Below are 16955 nucleotides of genomic sequence, written 5' to 3'. Positions count from 1 at the left end.
CCCAACTCTTTTCATTTCTTTTGGAAAGACTTCCTTTTGGGACAGCCATCCCAGTCACACATCTAAATAAGTGCATATCTATACAACTCTACCTAGCAGTATGGTTGGGTGTTCATAATATCGGACACCTAACGTTTTTCTATCAATAGAAACGCGAAAAATCTCACAATTTGCCTGAAATTTTACTCACGTGTGGAGAAAATACTCCGGATTTACAAGCGCGCACTGAAAATGCGATCTGAGGTACGCGCTCTAGATGGCGGCTTCGAACGCGTGGGGTGTCATTTTTTCCGCACTCAGTTGCAGGGCCCATATCGACCGACCACCCCGCCCTCTATTGACAATACGTATAAAGCGTACTTAAACGCTTTTTTTCGACAAGCTGCTGTTTTTTCTAGTCGTAATTTTTTTCCCCAATAATATTTGAATATATTTTGAATCCTTCGATATTACTTTTGAAGGACTGTTTGATGAATTTGACTTGATTTTCATTAGGAAACTTTTCATCACAATTGAAATAAATTAGACGAGTCGGTTTGTTTTTTCACATTCATTTCTCGTTTCTGCATCAACTCGTACGGTCGTAGCGGGCGACAAAATGTTTATGTCATGTGCATGTGTAACGTGTGTGCACGATCGTACAAGCGGCGGTGACAATTTTGCGGTCAAAATCGTCAAATTTATTACGGAAGGATACTCTACATCTAACAACGAGTCAGCAAAGGTACACATAGGCCTAGTTATATGTAGTTACACGATAAACCTTATTCGATTTTGCTAAATTTCGGTAATTTAGAGGGAATACTTAGTTGTTTTCGCCACATTTTACTCGGTAGCGTAGCCCAGTGAAGAATCGAACACCGTTGCGCGTAGTCCCATGCGTACATTTTCTTTCTGTACGCGCAATGCCATTATAATGCGCGGACGGTCGTTATGGACCCGGTCGGTGGGTTGGACCCCTACCATACTACTACTGCTAGCCTATAACAATGATAACCTTGCTTGCGATACGCACAGATGCATGCACTCACTTTTGGGTGGCTGTCTCAAAAGGAACTCTTGCCTTTCTTTTTTTCAACAAAGAGCTCAGCTTCACAATATCACTCAAATTGTAAATTAATGACAATAATGTAATATTTGCAAGGGGCTTCCGTTTCCTTCACCAACACAGGAAAACAAAATGATTTTTCACAGTTCACAAATTTCAATAAAACACTGACAGAGTACTAAATTCAACATTTATGAGAGGTTATAAAATATAGATCTGTGAAATTGAAAGTGACTGTGACACTATGCAGGCCTACTTATCAAGAGCAGCCATGGCATAGCATGCATTAAATGTACATGGTGCAATGTGGCCATGGCTTTATGGATGTAGGCCTATGACTGAATTAAATTTTAAATACCATCACAATAGGCTGTATGTGGGACTGAAGAAGACGGTATTCTTGCGGTAGCACAAATCATTTACTACTACGGAGTCATGTTTATCGACGTCTCTCATGGCGATATGATGAAATGCAGCCTAATTTCGCTTCCTGAAATGTTTCGAGCCCAAAACTGATTAAATGTACTGAACTAAAAGCACTTACTTTGACTGGCCACGAAAGTTATCTCAACTCAAGTTCAAGATGTCAGTGCAGATCTCGCTGTGTTGTCATTTGTTGTATGTAGGCTTCTCTGCGCTGCTTATGCTGCTCTGTGAAGTGATCATGAGTTTATGACGTCTGGTGCTATTTTTAGAATAACGCCTGACACTTCATACCACCATGGAGCTACAATAGCTCCATGATACCACTTAATAAATCTTATCTGTAAAATCAGGGAGGTCTGGTAAAACAGATCTTACAGCAGCAAAAACAAACAAACAAACAAACAAACAAACAAACAAACAAATATACCAAAGTTCAAGTTCAAGTTGAACCCAACCACTCAAACAAACAAAATCAAACAAATGGACAAACAAACTAACCTAAACAAAACAAAAACTAATTTACACAAAAAAGTAAATACAAAAATTAATACGAAAATAACATGCCGATACAGAATGAAATAAAAGTGCTTGAAATTGAAAGAAACGCTTCTTCTTGGTACTCAGCCTCTCCTCCTCCTCCTCCCTCCTCCCCCCCCCCCCTTCCCATCTCAAAACTCTCAAGGATGCAAGAGTTGCATCATCCAGATTCGGATTCAGCACCCCCGAAATAGGGTAAAACCATCGAGAAACATCGGACAGATAGCAATTAAAAACGAGGTTCAGCCTCTGGCACCCAGACTACACTGTACTGGGAACTGTAACAGAAATGTCAGTATAGGCCTACTATGCCTCCGCCATGATCACATTATTCTCCTATAGGTCTGTACGACATTTTGACAGTGTGTACGAGAGACATGCAGTTACACACGACAGACCGTTATAATTTCTGTAATATGTAATTTATTGTGGATGTTTCTTTCCTTACAGCCTATTATAGTAACGAAGGGTTTCATTTACCTGCTCCCTCCCATTAAGTTCCATAGGACAATGTAGGATGCAGGAGTTGTTGTTGCTATAGCCTCCGGCAAGCTTTGTTGTTAAGGGCAATAGTACAAAAATCTATCATCCCAACTCTTTTCATTTCTTTTGGAAAGACTTCCTTTTGGGACAGCCATCCCAGTCACACATCTAAATAAGTGCATATCTATACAACTCTACCTAGCAGTATGGTTGGGTGTTCATAATATCGGACACCTAACGTTTTTCTATCAATAGAAACGCGAAAAATCTCACAATTTGCCTGAAATTTTACTCACGTGTGGAGAAAATACTCCGGATTTATTTGACATTCTATTCTTGCAGGTCGAAGGGTGCGGACGTGCCGTGGTGCTCTCGCTGTTCTACTTGTACTATTAACCGAATTTTGCATCTATTTTCTGCCTTTCAGCTTTGATTAATATTGTTTGTTCTTCTTGATCATATGAGTGAGCCTGTTTTTCATTTATTTGATCCTTATGTGACACATTTCTGCTGAATTTGTTTTGAAATTTGACTGCGGATCTGAACCCAAAGGACAACGCATATCACCGTAAGTTGTTCGACTCACGGCAGTCAAGCACTGCTTTGCACAGTCTGTCGCAGTGCGTGCACGTCCGCTGCTCTTTAGCTTCCGCCCTATACAGTTTGAGTTACCGTGATTTATACATGTTATCACTTACTTTACTACTTTGTTGTGTTGATGTTATATACTTCGTAAGATCATTTATCATTCATTGTAGCGAACAGTATATTGTCTAATTATTATTTTTCTTTTTGTCTTAGATGTGTAGGCCTATTTTCCTCTGTTTTGAGTTATAGTATCCACTATTAGTATTATCCATATATCTATATCTTTGATTGACTTCACCTGTAGTTTATTTGTGAAAGGAAAGTAGCATCTGTCTGTTACTGTGTTATTATATATCCACTGTGTATTAACACCCAGGTGTCAAAATACATCTGATTCTGTGTATACTTGTGTAAACTGCAGTGTTCGGTCGCTGCACGTTGCCAAAGCTATAGTGTGTAGCTACATATAGCTGCCATTTTGCTTCTCACCTCCTCTATACACGCGTTCTCTTTTGTAATTCCCTTTGTTCTATACTATCCGACCCATTTACTTTATAACTGAGAGGCCTCAGACTTTCTTTAGAGTTCCTTATCGCTTGGTCTCTCTTGTCATTGCCTGGTTTTTTTCCTTTTCTTCGTATTCGGTCCGGTGCGCCTTTAGTCCTCCTTTTCCCTTTTATTCATTTCGCCTCTCCCTGCCCCACTTTATTGTTTATCCCCACTCGATCCTCTCCCTACATGGCCGTCACAATGGCGGCCATGTCTGGAATTCAGGACGTCCCTCCCCTCATTGTTCCCGCTAATGACTCCGAAGAAAACCCCAACAACCTCTCAGAGATAGAACCTGACCCCACCCCGATTCCCAGCCGCGACACTGGCTTTACTGAAGTATCACGAAAAAGACAACGACCGAATTCCCAACCCTACTCCGATGACGAATCTGATCTGTTTCACACACCCACCCGTCCTCCCTTCAACCCGCATGTAACTATCATTGGCACAGTCAAAAACATTACTCTCATCAACCCCATCCAGATCGCACGTGAAATAAACAAGCTAGTAGGAAAAGTGTCTCAAGTCCAACGCAAACAAAAATCCTTCACTATCAAATGTTTCAATCCTAAACAGGTTCGTACTCTTATGGAACTGAATGAATTCTGCAAAACCCCAATTCGTGTCACTAACGACAAGTCATTCTCTCCTGTTCTAAAAGGTGTCATCAAACGCGTCTCGCCCGAGTTAACGGAACAAGACATCAAGGAGGCGCTGGCGGGCCAGGATGTGACCGAAGTTAAGCCCATGTGAAAAAGTACTTCAAGTACTGCAGGAAATACTGCAGTATTATTGCAGTACTACTGCAGTACTCGTAGTACTTTTGAAGTACTTGCAGTAATCATAGTATATTTGCAGTACTTTTGAGGTAGTACTGCAGTACTTCTATGGTAGTACGGCAGAACTACTGCAGTACTCGTAGTACTTTTGAGGTACTTGCAGTAATCATAGTATATTTGCAGTACTTTTGAGGTAGTACTGCAGTACTACTATGGTAGTACGGCAGTAATTGCAGTACCTTCGAGGTACTTGCAGTACTCACGCTATTCTCATTGTAATTTTGCAGTACTTTTGAGGTAGTACTGCAGTACTTCTATGGTAGTACGGCAGTAATTGCAGTACCTTCGAGGTACTTGCAGTACTCGCGCTATTCTCATTGTAATTTTGCAGTACTTTTGAGGTAGTACTGCAGTACTTCTATGGTAGTACGGTGTTTATGGTAGTACGGCAGTAATCGCAATACCTTCGAGGTACTTGCAGTACTCACGCCATTCTCGTTATTTTGCAGTACTTTTGAGGTAGTATTGTAGTACAGTACTTCTATGGTAGTATATATACGGCAGTAAATCGCAGCACCTTACATCGAAATACTTGCAGTACTCATGCCATTCTCATTTAAATTTTGTAGTACTTTTTTTTTTGAGGCAGCACAGTACATTGTAGTAGTATTGCAGTGCTTGAGAGGTAGTTTTATTGATGATTCTTCTGCAGTTTATAAGTTGGAGTACTGCAGTACTTTTGATTTTTTTTTTTTTGAAGTGGCTTATTGTCGGTACTACTATTATAAGTAAATCTGCATTACTGTTTAAGTATAGCTATTGCAATAATAATTATGTAGAAGCTAAGTGATGCTCATGCATGTATTTATTTCTGCTATAAAAAAAAATCATACAATGGACTAAAACTCAAACCTCTTGGTAGTACCTGTGGTTAACGCTACTTTAACCTCAGACCAGATCTTTACTGACGGGGGCAATTTAACTTTCATATTAGAAAAAAAAAAAGAATTCGCTATCTATTTTTAAATATTCCAATTTATGCAAGAAATCATATTTTGACTGAAACAGAGCTGCCAACCTCTGGATGCATGATTTATTAATTTTTCCAGATTTAGTAATTTTTCAAGAAGTGCCCATTTCAATGTCTTAAACCTATAATCAATGACTTAATGCAGCACAAAATCACACCGTAAGGTAAATATTCTAGCTCAAATAGGTTTTTACTGTTCTTACATTGTCACAAATATAAATCACACATTGACATAATTATACTAGTGTGAGGTTTCTGCCCTTAAGAGACTTTATTCTTGCCAATGTTTGACTTCATTAACATAGCAGCAGTGAAATACTCAACATAGCACTGTAATTTGTACATGACATTATTGGCCCCCACCCAAAAAAATAGAATTACACATGCTTATAAAACTATACTGTATAGCACTTTGTATGAAAACAAACATGCTCTGTTATGTTCTATTGTATTCTAACCTCGCTTTTGATTATAACATCGTCAATAAACTGACATCAGAAAATTACTTTCAGGGTTACTGTGTTTCCTTGTAAGACATCTTGCACCATCCACTTGATGGTAATTTACGTGATACATGACATTAACCTTTGGATCAAAATCTAACCTTTCACATGCATGGCTCATACATGAGTTATTACACAAAATACCATACCGTAGGTTAACCATAGGCATTTCAAATACTTAGAACAATTCATCAACATGCCAAACCTTATTATACCGCATAGGAAATTAACTTGTAATGTACAGTATTTTTAACCAAGCCCCATTCATATTTACCTAAATCTCAAATAGCAGAGTGGCTGTCTAAATAGTTCCATTATTCAGGGATGTAATGGATACCCTAAGTCTTAAGATCACAATTTGGACATCCTCAAACATTTGGACATCCTCAATTCATACATTGGTGTGTTCCTTGACTTAATACCATTATTTAATATCTGAATTCTCTTGTTCACCCTTTAAAAAAATACTTTGAATTAATCATGTCATGTTAAATAAAACAATGGACAATACACTTGAAAATTCTATATAGGCGACTATAAAATCATGAGTTGTAAGTCAAGATACATAATGTTCATCTAAATACATTGCTACAGTATCATTGACTCCATACGGCCTTAAAGTCTTTGCTTCAAAAACAAAATCACCTTTCTATTCAATATACCATAATCATGTATTGGTCTCAATCAAGGATTTACACCCTATGGGTGACACTGATAAGTCAACCCATTGCTGTTGTGAATGGCTGAAACAGCAAAGTACTATACATGTATAGAAAAAAAGACAGTATAAAACAACCCAGTATTCACACACTATCGGAAATTTATGTTGTAAATGGCAGAAACAGCACATTACCTAAACCAACATTCTTCATTGAAATATTGATACAATGAAACCCGGCTGTAACGAGGTCCGTGGGACCGGCGATATTACCTCGTTACAGCCGGTACCTCGTTATAACCGTACGCATCAAAAACAAAGAAAAACATAAGCACGACGTCATAATATACCCATCGATGAAAGTTTAGAACATCCTTTGCATTGTTATCACACAATATGGGTAATTATTATCGAGAGAATAAAGGTAAATTATTTGTGAATAAGGTGAAAAAAGTCGGGGTTGAAATGGATATTTTTCTTCCAAAATCTCTTCGAATATAATAGAGCACGTTACATTCTTAAGAAACATAGGCTTATATTATTATTATCAAAATCATATTGCATAAAATGTGTTTAAGTTTTTCTAAACACCAACGCAAATAAAGTAACATACATGCGTTGTTTACCGGACCTTGCGAGGCATTTTTACGCTGATTTCGAGCGGGAATGGGATAATTTCATGAATCACATCGGCTGTAAATCGCCCGAAAGGATTAAAATGCGTTATTTTCTTTCGAAAATCTCTTCGCGTTTTGTACATCCGTTCTTGAAAAATAAGCGACAGGAATGAATCTAGAAGGTTGTGATTCTTTTTACACATCAGATCTGTTCCTAATAGACCATTCTGAAAGAAAGAAAATGTTCATTGTGAAATGCGTTGTTAAAAATTGTGGTTATGAACAAACCCAGATCTATTCAAATTGTTAAATGCGTTAATTTCTTTTTCTGAACACCGACTAGGTAGCTTAACATGCGTTATTCAACTATTTTTACGCTACTGTCCACCGGCGAGATCGCGATGATTATAGTAATACATTATGTGTCGTTTATCGTAACTTGTGGGATTTCTTTTTTTTTTTTACGCTGTTGGTGCCCAGCGGGAATGTGATAATTTCATAAATTATTTCGGCTGTCATCTCATACAATGTATTATCGTTGCACCCGAAGGGATTGAAGATGCGTTGTTCATTTTCTTCTGAAAATCCCTTCGCGTTTTGTACATCCCTTCTTGAAAAATATGCGACATGATTGAATTCAGAAAGTTGTGATCCATTTTACGCAAATCTGTTCTTCGTAGACCATTCTGAAGGAAAGAAATATCTGCATTGTAAACTGCGTTGTTAAAATTGTGATAATAAACAAACCCAGATCTATTCAAATAGTTAAATGCGTTTGTTTCTTCTTCTGAACACCTATTACGTAGCTTAACCCGTTGAGGACGGACTGATTTTGCTATACAACACGCATTTCCCATAGACACCTGCCCGTGTATACTCGGGACTCGTCCTCAACGGGTTAACATGCGTTATTCAACTATCTGACTATTTTACGCTATACTGTCATCCGGCGAGATCGCAATGATTTCAGAGTATACGTGCGACGTTTATACCTTAACTTGCGAGATTAGGTTATACGTTACGTTGTTGGTGCCCATGCAGCGGGAATGCGATGATTTCATGAATCATTTTGGCTGTATAATCTCACATATCGTTGCGCCCAGGATCAAAGATGCTTCTTTATAATTCCCGAAAATCCCTTCGCGTTGTATACATCCATTAAATTAAATAGAAATGCGACAGGATTGCGTTATTTAACATTTTTTACGCTAAACTGTCAACCGGAGAGATCGCAGTTGTATTAATTATTTCAGCTATAATCATATATTCGTACAATATTTTTGCTAACCAGCAAAAGAACTGGAAGTCGGGACTACAAATGTTACCTCCATTTTCTTATTTGGCACCATGACATAATCTGGTCTTGACTTCTATCCGTTCTCCGTTTCTTTTTCGCAAACACTGATTACTCGGGGCTTACAGTCAAACAAGATATAGGTCCCGTCATACTTCTCTTTAATCAACCCCATTTCGATTTCGATTTTGACCAGTTATCACTACATGTAATTATTGTGTTAACACCATGTATTTTGTGTTCCACACATTGTAAAAAAAAAAGTTAAAGAACTGGTTTGATTTTTGTTACAATGCTCATGAGAAGTATGGAAAATAAATGAATTTAATTGAATTGAAATGGAAAGGTTAATGTTGAGTTTTACACGCATTCCAATTTTCATTTATTATTAGCCACGAGTGTCGCCTAATAAAAAGTTGGAGTGCTTTTTTTGCATGTTGCATTGTGGGCTGACCTAAAAAATTACGCACACGAAATGATTATGTTTGATAATTAATAGTAGGAAGATCTGATGGTATCTTATTGCATTTTTTTTTTCAAAGAAACATGGAAGGAACCGCGGTCTCTGCAAAATTGGAAAAACATGGGTGGTGTAAATTCGAAATTCCGTGTTTGAAAAGCGGCAAGTCTACAAAATGGTACCGCGATCACCTTGCCTACTATTATGCTCATCCTAACAGAATTTTGTAAGCATGACTACCTCCGTGTCTCAGAATAACGTGGCACACAGGGGATTTCCACCATGGCACATAAGGAGTTGAAATCCGATCAAATTTCTTATGTTTTATTCTATCATGATGCGCCGAAAATGTACTAACCGGATCTCCGATAGCCCCCCCCCCCCCCCCATTCGTGTCTACTTAGTATTTTGTGGCGCCAATCGAGTGCACGTGTGATCGCCAGCCCGCGCGCACGCACATATTGCAGAATCCCTCTATGACCACTGAGTGGGGTTATACATGTAGTAGCTACGCGCGCGTGCGTGCGCGCACACTCGCGATGCGAGTACAGTGCATGTATTACGCAACGAGTCGAGTACCGCCGTTGAGTTGCATTTTCAAATTCTGTAAAACGTTACGCGTACAAAGCAAAATGGCAGCGCAGAGAACGAAGAAATTTTATGCCTTGTGACTGTGATGACAGCGTTGGAAAAGGTCCTGTGGTGGACTGGATAAAGGACAATGCCCAATATTCACGTTGTTGTTCCCATGAGGAAGTGACTGTAGTATAATGGGGCAGCGGAAAATCTGCATCAACACATCAAGCAAAGCTGCTTGCAGCTAATGCCAACAATGGTAAGTTACGTTCAACTGTATACCCTACATGTTGATTGTGTGTATGATTGAGGGTATGGTTGGGTGTCCATAATATCGGACACCTAACGTTTTTCTATCAATAGAAACGTGAAAAATCTCACAATTTGCCTGAAATTTTACTCACGTGTGGAGAAAATACTCCGGATTCACAAGCGCGCACTGAAAATGCGATCTGAGGTACGCGCTCTAGATGGCGGCTTCGAACGCGTGGGGTGTCATTTTTTCCGCACTCAGTTGCCCGGCTCATATCGACCGACCACCCCGCCCTCTATTGACAATACGTATAAAGCGTACTTAAACGCGTTTTTTCGACAAGCTGCTGTTTTTTTCTAGTCGTATTTTTTTCCCCAATAATATTTGAATATATTTTGAATCCTTCGATATTACTTTTGAAGGACTGTTTGATGAATTTGACTTGATTTTCATTAGGAAACTTTTCATCGTAATTGAAATAAATTAGATGAGTCGGTTTGTTTTTTCACGGTATTCATTTCTCGTTTCTGCATCAACTCGTACGGTCGTAGCGCAAGCGGGCGACAAAATGTTTATGTCATGTGTATGTGTAACGTACTGTGCACGATCGTACAAGCGGCGGTGACAATTTTGCGGTCAAAATCGTCAAATTTATTACGGAAGGATACGCCTCTACATCTAACAACGAGTCAGCAAAGGTAGGCCTAGTTATATGTAGTTACACGATAAACCTTATTCGATTTTGCTAAATTTCGGTAATTTAGAGGGAATACTTAGTTGTTTTCGCCACATTTTACTCGGTAGCGTAGCCCAGTGAAGAATCGAACACCGTTGCGCGTAGTCCCATGCGTACATTTTCTTTCTGTACGCGCAATGCCATTATAATGCGCGGCCGGTCGTTATGGACCCGGTCGGTGGGTTGGACCCCTACCATACCACCTATCGTCACCCTATTGGATTTGTAGCTTGTTTATTCCAAAAATGTCTTACAAATTCGCCTAAATCTTACCTCAAATATGCCATAAATACTACAGTTTCGAATGTCGTGACCGTCTTGTTGGTTTTAAATCTCCGTTTTGAAATAGCGCAATTTTAGTGCACGCAATCCGTTTTCTTCACGCAACGTTAGTTCTAGCGATCGGCAACCCTCCCTCCATAGGTAATACACGTCAATTTCACAGCCATGCGTCGTTACTGAGCGCATGTGTAATGTGTAATTGAAACATGTCTAGGGCTACTACTAGTTTGGTTTGTTAGTTTGTTTGTGAGTTTGATTTGCGTTTCTTCGTTTTATTGTTTTCAAAGCTAATGACACTTACTGTAATCCCGCGCATACTTTTTCGTTCGTACGCAAACAGCCATGATAAATACGCAGGGAGCCAGGGTGCCGATGTCAAGCAGGTACCCTGCCGATAGGTGGTACCCTTACCATAAGATATAACGTTAGAATCTATTTACATGTATGTTAAGTTCAGCCGGGGGAGTTTTCAGCCGCCTCGAGACTCTACAATCAACGTTGCATCATACCTTTGCCCAGATATCCTGAATAGTAACCACCTAAAAACCTATGTCACATCCATAGCCACAACTAGTTTTCTACTGACTGGGAACCTGGCTGTACTATTAGATCGTTCAGACCTAAGTTGACCTTTTCCTCATTTTACTTTCAAAAATGAGAATTTGGACACAGAGGCTCAAAATTTGATTTTGCACTTCCTTACGCGTGCAGCTAACTGTAAGGAGACATACGTTTAGATTTAAGACATTCCTTGTCAAATTCCTTATGATTGTGACAAAAGTTCTTGTCAACTAAAGGCTAAAGCTCAGTCTAACCGTTAGGATACACCTCTTCACTCCATCACAAGCATTTTGCAAGTAACTTTCTGTGAGATTTGTGGGTTTAACCACTTGGCTGCGGACCACGTAATATCCTTGGCAACATTCCATTGTGTGCTGAGCATGTAATATAATATTACATCTTCATATAATGTGCAATTTGAAGCCTCAGCGCTGTGCTACCCCTACCCCTATGACATGATTGAATGTACGGGCAACAGGTGCCCCCCAAAATCAGTGATTTAGCTGTGATTTGCGAGGGTTTTGATTGGTCTCCAAGGTGAAAGTTTCTATAGAGTCTCAATTCAAAATGGTGACCTACAGTGGGAAGAAGGGTTTTGATGAATCTTTTGATGATAGTAAGTAAAGCTGCTCTTTGTGAAGGATTTGTGGAGGTATCGCAGATCAGGAGAGGATGATGCCTCACTATTTCATATTTCAAGCAATATAATCTTGGCCAATCTTTCGCCTTCTGGAAGGCATGTTTTGAGATACACATGCATTATTATGCATCAGCACCCAGGTGTTCAGTGTGCGTAAAAGCCTGCTGCAGTCCAGTGGTTAATTGTTTCATCCATTGTGAAGCATTATCATTATTATTATTATTACTTATAGTGCGCTTTTCCCACAAGGCCCAAAGCGCTTACAATCAATTCAAAATATGCACGACAGTATGCACGACAGTACGTCTTTAATCTTTTGAATGCTTTTCTTCATCTGCATTTTCAGATCAGAGGATGTTCACTCTCCATAGGCTTGAAGTATTGGAGAGGCTAGACCAACATGAGCAGGTGTACATTCAAATTGCAGAGCGCCACCACAGCAGGTTGCTTTACCAGTAAACATGGAGATTGGTGAGCTGAGGAGACTACAATGCCGCCATTACCCCCTCGAGAGTAAGGCAGCTTTCCAGGAGCTCGACAGCCTTCTAGCTTCTGGAGATTTCTTATGCTGGTGGAAAGATATTGGTGAGCAAAATACTAGTATTCTAAAGTGTTGCCTATATGTGTCATTTTTCTTTCCCTTGACCTCTGTCCTCTGTAATCTGTTGTTAGTTTTTAACCAAATCAATTCAATAACAGTGAACATAGTGTTTATATGAAATTAAATGTCACATAAAATGAGAAATGAGATTTGAATGTTTTTTTACATGTATAAAAAAGTAAGGAATTAATCATTTGTCTTGTCAGCTGCTTGTTTATGTTTAGTAAATTCTCTTATTTTATTTAAGGATTTGATCTTTTCAACTCTTTTTCAGACATGCATCCTCAGAATCAGTGGATCCTAATGGCAGGCGGTGAGCGGCAACTCTCTGGAGAAGATTGTGGGTCATGAGATCAGAAAGACCTGCATGGCAACAACAGGTCGAGCATGAAGGGGACATCTTCGTTTGCAGATTTACAAGGTTGCCATGCTTTCGTCTCAAGTACTATTTTCAGTAAGTCAAGCCAAGCCCTCTTCAAAAACAGAATTACTTTCTTAGCCATTTTTTTTTAAATTTCCACATTCAAAGTCTTTTTTTTTTCCTTCGTTTTTATAGGATACAGAGCTCTATCATAAAGTTTTGGTTGAGACTTGGCTTAAGGTTTTTGTCATGTTTTTGTTTTTTTGTGGGATAGTGAGAAACCTCTTGTAAAATACAACTGTATGAAAGACCATGTAGTTTCATGGGGATTTCATTTTTTTTTTTTTTTTTAATGAAAATCAATTTTGAAATGGCTGGGATGTCCAAAACAGAGCAATCCTATTAGAGCGTGGAATCCAAATTTTATTACAATCTTTCAGTTGTACTTTTTGGATTTTGTAGCTATTCCGTATCCGATTTCCATCAAATAAACTTTGAATTCCTCTTACCCCTAACCAGGCCAGGCCCTTTTTAGTGTTCTGTGGCCTGGGAGGGGTTGATTCAATTACCCCCCCCCCCCCCCCCCGAGATCTCAGCGTTTGATTGCACAATCGCTATGAAATTTGGCTTGTTCATTACCCGTGGTGTAATCTACCAAGCTATACAAAAAGAAATGGAAATTTTCGTCATACAGTATATGCATAAAATCATGCATTTTGCTCCCTATCAGTTATTAAAGCTCCTAGAATCCTATTTTTTGGTGAAAACATTCTTTGTGGCATTTCTAACAATGAATTTGAAAAAAAAAATAGTATCAAAATCAATTTCTTCAGTATTTTATTGTTGTATTAATTTCTTGGTAATCTTAGGTACATGTATTTTTTTGTTTTTTCGGCCTGTTGATTTATCATTTTTTTCCCACAGAATTTATGTCAGAACCCATTTCAAGCATTATCATGATAAAATTAATTAGTTTCAGCCCATGAAAGTAAAAATGATTAGATTGTGTTTTCTCTTCTTATTCATAAAGATATAAATATCTTTATGAATAAGAAGAGAAAACTCAATTTGCATAGACTTTATACACAAAATCACGTTTTGAGCCATTTTCAGTCTGACAGGCATACATAAAACGTCATGCAGCGTCATGACAGTATCAAAAGATGTGCAAGACTTCAAAGTAAAAGTCAGGGAACGATGCAGTCAAAAAATTTCATGTGGCGGAGTAGTCGCCAAAATGTGGAGGGGGAGGGGGTTGATTCAATATCTGGATACTTGGAATAAAATTTCCATGATGTTTCATTTTTTCAATCTTGAAATACATGTATGTATACACAGGTATGTACTGACAATTTAGCATTTCTTTTTCCATCATCTTTTCTACTGCAGACATGATACATTCGTATGCACAAGCAAAGGGATGCAAGATACCAGCGAGAAAGAGACCACAAACTGGGCTTGCCACTGGATTTCCAACTCGCGTGATCATAAAGGAAACATGCAGAGGAGGAGGAGGACAAAGAGTGTGCAAGAGACTCCAGCTGGAAATTAAGAAAAAGATTGACTGTCGCCTTTGTGATTGTAGACTATGGTGGGACATTTATCACATTCAGTGACATTTCTTCTCTCTTTTTATTTATAAATGAGGAGAATGTTGATTGTGTTATCTTGAATGAAAAGGAAAAGTGTCAGGATCAAGTCGGCTATGTACTACTACTTGGACTGTAAAATCAAACCAAGTATTGGAAATTTTTTCATGCATCATTTTTATTTATATGATCATCATTGAAAATACATATAATTCCTTATACATGTACTGTATCATGATATTGACAGAACATTACAATTTTTTTTTCTTGCATGCATTGTGAATATGTTCCTTCATTTGCTGGACTTTCCATAATGAATAGTTTAAATTTTATGCTACATCAAGTCTACTCAGATTTAAGTTCTTTGTGTTCTCTACTCCTCTCAACTTAACTTTACATCAGGATTGCATGTTTTCGTAATACATGTACATCATATTGATCATTATTCCTGTCAGCGCTTGAAGTGTCATCTCTTGTGCCAACAAATCGTTTCTGTAATGTATTACATAACAACTTACGGATATTTCTTTTCCAACAGCCTAGAAATGAAGCATATCATTCACCTGCTCCCTTCCACCGAGTTCCACAGACATGAATTCCCCTGGCTGTTGCTGGTCTGGGCAAGCCTTCAGTCAAGCTTTGTGGTTGTTAAGGTTCAATTTTGTGAAGAAAGCATGCATAAAATCTGACTAAATTGCAGAAGCGGTCTGTTGTAATTCATCTTCATACATTTACTGTATGTTTTTTGTTATTTCATTACTTTGCAAACATTCACATGAGAGAAATCTGTGTTTCCACCTTGGAAAACAAATTTCCCTTTCAACCTAGCTACACTTACACTGTAGAATATCTTCTAGATTACATGCCTGCCCTGACAAAACCAGTGTGGGCCCCATGTGGTGTATATGGGGAAAATATGGAACTAAATTGGCAAAGCCCATTTGGCCCATATGGGCCCCAGATGGGGTGTAGGCCTACAGGGAAAAACATACATGGGTTTCATGTATACTCAGTACTTGAATTCTAGAAAAAAAACCATTGTATTATATTTTATTGATTGTTTATGTATGCTATGAAAGCGGATATAGATTGTCACTTGTTTATCGTTGTAATTGTACATGTATATTCATTTGCAGTAATGAAGTACAGGGTAACCCTTTTATAATGAGGTTGGTGGGACCACCATTTTTTCCTCGTTATAACCGGTACCTCATTGTAAACATAGGCATACTGTATGTTTACTATTTCAATATTTGCAAATTCAGATGAGACCAATAAGATATCCTCTTTTCACAGGTTTCCCTGTACTGGTACTACTGCAGTACCATTGTAGTACTACTGCAGTACTGGTACTACAGTACTACAGCAGTACCGGTACTGCAGTACCACTATTGGTACTGTAGTACTACTGCAGTACTGGTACTGCAGTACTACAGCAGTGCCGGTACTGAGTACTGCAGTACCATTACTGGTACTGTAGTACTACTGCAGTACTGGTACTGCAGTGATACTGCAGTACTACTGTAGTACTGGTACTACTGCAGTACTGGTACTGCAGTGGTACTGCAGTACTACTGCAGCACTGGTACTGCAGTACTACTGTAGTACTGGTACTGCAGTGGTACTGCAGTGGTACTGCAGTACTACTGCAGTGGTACTGCAGTACTACTGTAGTACTGGTACTGCAGTGGTACTGCAGTGCTGGTACTGCAGTACTACTACAGTGGTACTGCAGTAGTACTGCAGTACTACTGCAGTACTGGTACTGCAGTACTACTGCAGTACTGGTACTGCAGTGGTACTGCAGTACTACTGCAGTGCTGGTACTGCAGTAGTACTACAGTGGTACTGCAGTAGTACTGCAGTACCATTGAGGTACCACTGCAGTACCAGTACTGCAGTAGTACTGCAGTACTGGTACTGCAGTACTGGTACTGCAGTACTGGTACTGCAGTACTGGTACTGCAGTACTACTGCTGTGTAGTACTGGTACTGCAGTAGGCCTACTGGTACTGCAGTACCAGTACTGCAGTACTACTGATGCAACGACTACTGCAGTACCAGTACTGCAGTACTACGAGTACTGCAAGGAAGAAGTGAGGTAGTACTGCAGTACTGGTACTGCAGTACTGCAGTACTGCAGTACTAGTACTGCAGTAAAGTGTCCAATTTACTACAGTACTTCTGCAGTACTAGTACTGCAGTACTACTGCAGTACGTGTACTGCAGTAGTACTGCAATACTTGTACTGCAGTACTACTGCAGTACTTTTTCACAAGGGAGCGCATCTCAAAGCGATCAAACGATGGTCCCACCCCAACCAATGTACTTGTTCTCTCTTTCGACTGCCCCTCACTTCCAGAATCAGTGTGCATTGGCTA

General features: G+C 39.1%; 1 protein-coding gene and 1 long non-coding RNA gene across 3 annotated transcripts in view; one reads left to right on the top strand and one right to left on the bottom strand.

Annotated features, from left to right (window-relative positions):
* LOC140235031 (spartin-like) overlaps positions 1 to 1678 on the bottom strand; it is a 12266-nt gene extending 10588 nt beyond the window's left edge. Inside the window, exon 1 of the mRNA XM_072315070.1 lies at positions 1593 to 1678. The gene's annotated coding sequence lies outside the window, so the exon portion shown is untranslated. The remainder of the gene's footprint in view (positions 1 to 1592) is intronic.
* A 7909-nt stretch (positions 1679 to 9587) lies between these two features.
* On the top strand, positions 9588 to 15276 carry LOC140235113 (uncharacterized). Of its 2 annotated transcripts, XR_011901669.1 has the most exons (5): positions 9588 to 9810; positions 12370 to 12608; positions 12899 to 13078; positions 14375 to 14576; positions 15113 to 15276. It is a non-coding gene; the product is annotated as an uncharacterized lncRNA (long non-coding RNA). The 2 variants fall into 2 exon arrangements; XR_011901668.1 differs by having other exon boundaries at positions 14375 to 15276.
* Positions 15277 to 16955: the final 1679 nt, after the last annotated feature.

Source organism: Diadema setosum, chromosome 11, assembly GCF_964275005.1.
Source record: "Diadema setosum chromosome 11, eeDiaSeto1, whole genome shotgun sequence".
NCBI classification, from domain to species: Eukaryota; Metazoa; Echinodermata; class Echinoidea; order Diadematoida; family Diadematidae; genus Diadema; species Diadema setosum.
Note: the sequence above shows the minus strand (reverse complement) of the source record. Positions and strands in the feature narration are given on the sequence as shown.